Source organism: Rattus norvegicus, chromosome 19 (genome assembly GCF_036323735.1).
Source record: "Rattus norvegicus strain BN/NHsdMcwi chromosome 19, GRCr8, whole genome shotgun sequence".
In the NCBI taxonomy this organism is placed as follows: domain Eukaryota; kingdom Metazoa; phylum Chordata; class Mammalia; order Rodentia; family Muridae; genus Rattus; species Rattus norvegicus.
In genome coordinates this window covers 36207534-36213450 of record NC_086037.1, presented here as the reverse complement: position 1 = coordinate 36213450, position 5917 = coordinate 36207534, and the positions used below count along the sequence as shown (strand labels likewise).

Here is a 5917-nt window from a genome sequence, read left to right as displayed (position 1 = left end):
GCTTGGTGGGGAACATTCTAATTCAAACCACTACAGCTTTGGAAACATTCCATGAGCACAGCAATGTCAGAACAGCCCATCTACCTGATGGTGGGGACCAGAAGAGATAGGAAGGTGAAGCCCTACCCAGAGCAAATACAAGGTGGGAGACTAAAGAGCCCTTGGCATTTTCTCTGTATCATACTGGCTGACAGCTGGACAGATTGCTTGCCTCTCTCCTATCAACCTCTTCTGACTATCCAAGATGGCCCTGTAAGGACCAGCACAACCACAGTGAGTCCACAGTTCCGTAAGTAGATGGGTTTCCTGGGTCTTTGACTTCAGAGCTCATGCAAAGTGAATCCAAGAATACTGAGCAGAACCCTATGAGGACACAGCAGACAAGGGTTCTGTACACAAAAATAAAGGATGGGAAGGCAGCATGGGTTGAACCTACTAGGCTGACACATATGATTGTAAGCAATCTGGAGCCAGTATGGCCCTTCCCAGGGTGCTAGACAGCCAACTTATCTTTCATTAAGGCAAAGAAGCATTAAGATGTCCACAGCTCACCCTGGGAAGGGCTGTCACAGAGCAGCCATGTGGGGTCCCCAGAGAATCTGAGTCCATGTTGATTGTCCACACCTCATGCTATCTGCACAGCATCAACTGATCAGCCTCCCAGTGGTTCCCATGGGGGAGGGGCATACCTGAATGGTCTGAACAGCACTGTGCAAGGCCAGAAAACAGGGAAACTATAGGTGGAGAAAGAATTCTGGAATAGGGGACCCCAAGGTTGGTTCTTCTGCACTTTGTCAGGGAAGCTGGCAGGCAAGGCCCACCACTGCTCTGTCCTATGGCTTGATAGAAAAGTCTTAGCTACTGAGGTCTGAGTCTGGAAAGAACTAATGGTGGTCCCCTGCATACCAATCACCCTGAACACCCAAGGGGGGTTCTCCGAAGGAAGAAACGAAGCAGAATTTATCTTTAAAATAATACATATACATTTTCTGGGCAGGGGTTACCTACTGATAGCTTCACTTCATAATGGACCTTCACTTGCTTAGTCAAAGACAAAAGGCACACTGACCTGCAGGCCAAGAAGGCCACATCCTAGCCACCAGGCATGGCTCCTGTTAGGACTCCAGTCCCACTGCAGGACAACAGAGACAGCCTCGAGCAACCAGCTCCAAACTGGGGGTGGAGGATGGGGAGGTGGAGTACAAAAAGCACCAAGGAAGAAAGGTCATCTGGGTGCTGGCCATGTCCTTCCCCTTCACCCCAATTCCAGGTGATAGTTTGGAGGTGCTCTGTCCCTCCACAGCAGTGGAGGATTACCTGGGTCAGTTGTGTGGGGTCTGGGCAGGGCTGCCATGCTTTTCTAGTTGGGAGGTTCTGTTCAGACCCCAGCACAGCGACTGGCACTCTTTCTCTCAGAACATGTTTTGGAATCCAAATTCCCATTGCTTGCCCTAGAGTTAATGAGTCATAAAACAAAACAAAACAAAACAAGACAAAACAACAACATCAACAACAACATCAACAACAGACTGAAGTCCTGGCTCAAAGGTAGAGGTATGAAATGGAATTGGAAGGCTTCGTTCAAGTCCTGCCTGTGCTTTCCTCTCATGTCCCACACAGGTTTTGCCATCTTAAGCCAGATCCAAGAAGTGCATGATGGAGAGAATGAATCTTTTTCTGCACACGAGGGCTGGAGTCACTAAGCGGATGTCAGTCATCTCCCGAACGTACTCAAACCCAAGCTCAGTCTCTCCCTCCAGAATCACTGGAAGTTCAGGGTCACACTAGAAATGTCGAGAGTCCTCACCTGAGACTCTGACTGTAGCACTTCCTCTTCCTGCAGCTGTTGGTTGATGATTAAATTATTGTAAATAGGTTCTACTCACAGCGTAATAAAGCAGCATTAGCATGACTAATCACACACCTGATTGTCTAACCCACTCTTCCTCCCCCCAACCTATTTTCTGCTTCCTACGCCTCAATAAATCCAGTGCTGACAGAGAGCTCTTGTTAAAGCTGATGAATGGGGCATGGGGAACTTTACTGGGGGTGCCTGATTTCTCCCACCATAGGAAGGACCTTTGGAGAGGGCCCCATGCATGAGAGAGGTCCTCAGGTACCAGCTCTCCCCAGTTTGTCCTGGGTTCTGGTGTTATTATTCATTGATATTCATTGATATTCATCTGCCGGTTCATCTGTTAGTGCTACTTGGTAATGCCTCTCTGCTTTTGGCACTGATAAGTTCCTTTATGTGCCTTATTTTATCTGGGGGTGTTTTAGTTTTACTCAGGGCCAATGCCTGATCTTAGGAGGTGTGAATTACTGTTGCCTTCCTCATTTTATGAATGAGAACACTGAGAACTAGAATAGTTGATTAACTCCCCCACATGCGAAGCGTTCCCGTTTGTTTTCCTTTGCTGGGATAAAAACACCCCGACTGAAAGCAACTTGGGGGGGGAAAGGGTTCGTTCCTGCTTACAGGTTACGGATAATCATAGAGGGAAACCAAGGCAGGAACCTGGAGGAGGAGGAGGAGGAGGAGGAGGAGGAAGAGGAGGAGGAAGAGGAGGAGGAAGAGGAGGAGGAAGAGGAGGAGGAGGAGGAGCTGAAGCAGAGACCATGGTGGAGTGCTGTCTACTGGGTTGCTCCCTCTGTCTTGTTCAATTAACTTTCTTATATAACAGACCCTCCTGTCTAGGGATGGCACTGCCCACAGTGAGATTGGCCTTCTTACATCAATTAGGAGTTAAGAGGATGCCTTACAGACTTGGCCACAGGGCAATCTGATCTGGGCAATTCTTCATTTGACATTCCGTCTTCCCAAGCAACCTGTGTCAGCTTGACAGCTGAAACCAACGATGACATGGAGTTAGAGTTGGTACTGAAGTGAGTTTGATTCAGAGGTGGTTTTCCCATCGTGGGTCTCATGCCTTCCCTGCACTGAGAAGCACCTTACAAGAGCAGTTCCGCCGTGGGTGGGGGAAGGGAGAGGGCTGGAAAGTGAAGGGGCTGGAAGAGTGGTGAAGATGGTACCAACCATCCAACCATAGCTTTGGGGAGCTGATAAATATCTCCCGAGTTGCCTGGCCCTCTGGTTATTGGTCAAGGGAAGTGGTGGGTGGCCTGGTGATGTAGGCAGTGGTCGTGTGGCTCTATGGGCATGTGGTGTGACCAGAGACCAGGGTTTCAGTGAGCAGAGTTGTGTTTCTGCTTCAGCCCTTCTTGTCTTTGTCTCCTTCCTGTGCCGGGCCTCGGTTTTCTCCTCAGAGGGCTGCACTGAGGATGGAATGAGATTGAGACCGTGAAGGCTCTGTGTAGTCTGTGAAATGATTTCCACTGGCAAAGCACTGTGCCCAAGCTTCCCATCCAAGACAAAGCACTGTGCCCAAGCTTCCCATCCAAGACAAAGCACTGTGCCCAAGCTTCCCATCCAAGACAAAGCACTGTGCCCAAGCTTCCCATCCAAGACAAAGCACTGTGCCCAAGCTTCCCATCCAAGACAAAGCACTGTGCCCAAGCTTCCCATCCAAGAGGACCCCGGCACTTAGATGTAAACACTTGAGTTCTTTGCAAGTGGACATGGACCTTCCGGTTAAGCAAGTAGGCAGGCAAACGTTCTATACCACCCATTATCTAACCATCCGGAGAGGTTTGTCATAGCAGCAGAGACAGACTAAAGGTGTTATATCCTTTATCTGAAGTGCTTGGGACAGACATGCTCTTGGTTTCGGCCTTTGTAATGTTTAGAATATTGCACATATTTAATGAGGTGTCCCTGTGGGAAGACCCAAGACTAACCTGGGAATTTATGTTTCACATAATCTTACATGCCGTATCTGAAGTAATTTTACAAGTTCCTAGTGCTGCTCAGGTCAGATCCAGAGTTTCTCATGCGCACGTCATGTTTATTGTTGGTTTTGTTTCCTGCTCGTTTACTTTTACGTTTTAGATTTCGGAGTGTTTAGGGTTTTTAGATGTCCAGCCTGCATGTATTTTCCACAGCAAACCACTCCCAATGTACCCTGAAGTGTTGGCCCTTACTCATGGCAGTAACTGGCTCCATAGGTCCATGTGGTATCTCTAGAGGACAGGGCTCAGAACTGGCTTTGTGAGTCAGCTTTCCAGCCCTGTGTGTGACAGGTCACCTGAAATAAGACAGTTTCAGGGAGGAAGAACTCATTTGGACTTATGGTTTCAGTCCATGACTGCTTGGCCATTTTGTTCTGTACTTCCGAGAGCACAGTGTGTTGTGGAGGGAGTGTGGGATGCAGGGAGAGTCTTGTTTTACAGCATCCCATAAGCAAAGAGGGAATGAGAGAAAGGGGCCAGGGTCCACTATCTCCTTCCAGGGCATGGCTCAATGATATAAATTTCTCCTGCTAGACCCCACTTCCTATCCACCGTCTCCGATAATACTCTAGGCCAGGGACCAAGCATTCAACACGTGCTTCAGGGGACATTTACTTACCCTCCCTCCCCCAAAGAGAAAAATGTTACTTCTGCTATGTAATGTCCAAGGGAGCCATGAATACGTTTGGGGGGAGGGAAGAAGGGTCCTAAGGCACATATTTGAAGGTGACACCAACTCTTAGGCATTTGACTGACCCTAGTGTGAGCATTTTCCTACATTTTGTGCCTTGAGTACATTGTCTCAGTCTCAGAGAGGGGTGAAGAACCAGGCCTCATCCTTTAGAGGGAAGACCGTAGAGCCACGCTAGGCTTTCCTTCTGCTACTCTGCCCGCAGCCATGAGTATGCCCAGGCTTCAGAAGAGGCTTGCCTCCAGTGTCCTCTGCTGTGGTAAAAAGAAGGTCTGGTTGGACCCCAATGAGACCTGTCTCCGATGACAACTTCTGTCAGCAGATCAGGAAGTGGATCAAAGATGGGCTGATCATCCAGAAGCCTGGGACTGTCCATTCCCGTGCTCACTGCTGGAAAAACGCCTTGCCCGATGGAAGGGCAGGCATATGGGCACAGGGAAGAGGAAGGGTACTGCCAATGCTCGGATGCCGGAGAAGGTGACCTGGATGAGAAGGATTTGGGTCCTGCGCCCGCTTCTCAGGAGATACCAGGAATCTAAGAAGATTGACTGCCATATGTATCATTGCCTGTACCTGAAGGTCAAAGGGAATGCATTCAAAAACAAGCGATTCTCATGGAGCACATCCACAAACTGAAGACAGACAGGGCCCGCAAGAAGCTACTGTCTGACCAGGCTGAGGCTTGCAGGTCTAAGACCAAGGAAGCACGAAAGCGCTGGGAGGAGCGTCTCCAGGCTAAGAAGGAAAAGATCATCAAGACTCTGTCCAAGGAGGAAGAGACCAAGAAATAAAACTTCCCTCATGTCTGTACATAGTGGATTGACTGTGGCCTTGCATGGATCGGCCATTGAAATAAAACAAGCCTTTGTCTGTTGGGGAAAAAAAGCCACATTGTTCAAGGCATCAACCCTCAGGGGCGGGGAGCAAGGCTCTCAGTGTGTGAGCCAACACAAGAGCTTTGCAAAGGGAGCAGGTGTGGTAGAGTCAGAGCTTCCTGGAGGTAGGTGGCCTGAAGCTTGTATCACTGAATAGAACTCTCTCCAATCACTGGGTAACTAGTTTTCTCCAGGAAGCCTTTGCCCTATCCCCATTTCCTCATTTCTAAACACGTTGTCCAGATCTGAACAGTTTGGGTCATTCCTTGGGTCTGATCTGCTACACTTAAAAGCTGGAGGGTCATTCATTGTTGACCTTGAAAAATAAAGTCTTCGATTTTAGCTCTCCAGGGACAATCATCAACATAACTACTGATGTGTGTGTGTGTGTGTGTGTGTGTGTGTGTGTGTGTGTGTGTGTGCTGTATGTATATGTGTGCATGCACATACATACACCTCTGCACAGCTACATGGAGGCCAGAGCAGCATTGAGAGTACTGCT

At 48.8% G+C, this 5917-nt stretch overlaps 1 pseudogene; it reads left to right on the top strand.

Annotated features, from left to right (window-relative positions):
• The first annotated feature begins 4747 nt into the window (after window positions 1-4747).
• Window positions 4748-5331, top strand: Rpl19-ps19 (ribosomal protein L19, pseudogene 19; annotated as a pseudogene).
• The last annotated feature ends 586 nt before the right edge of the window (window positions 5332-5917 follow it).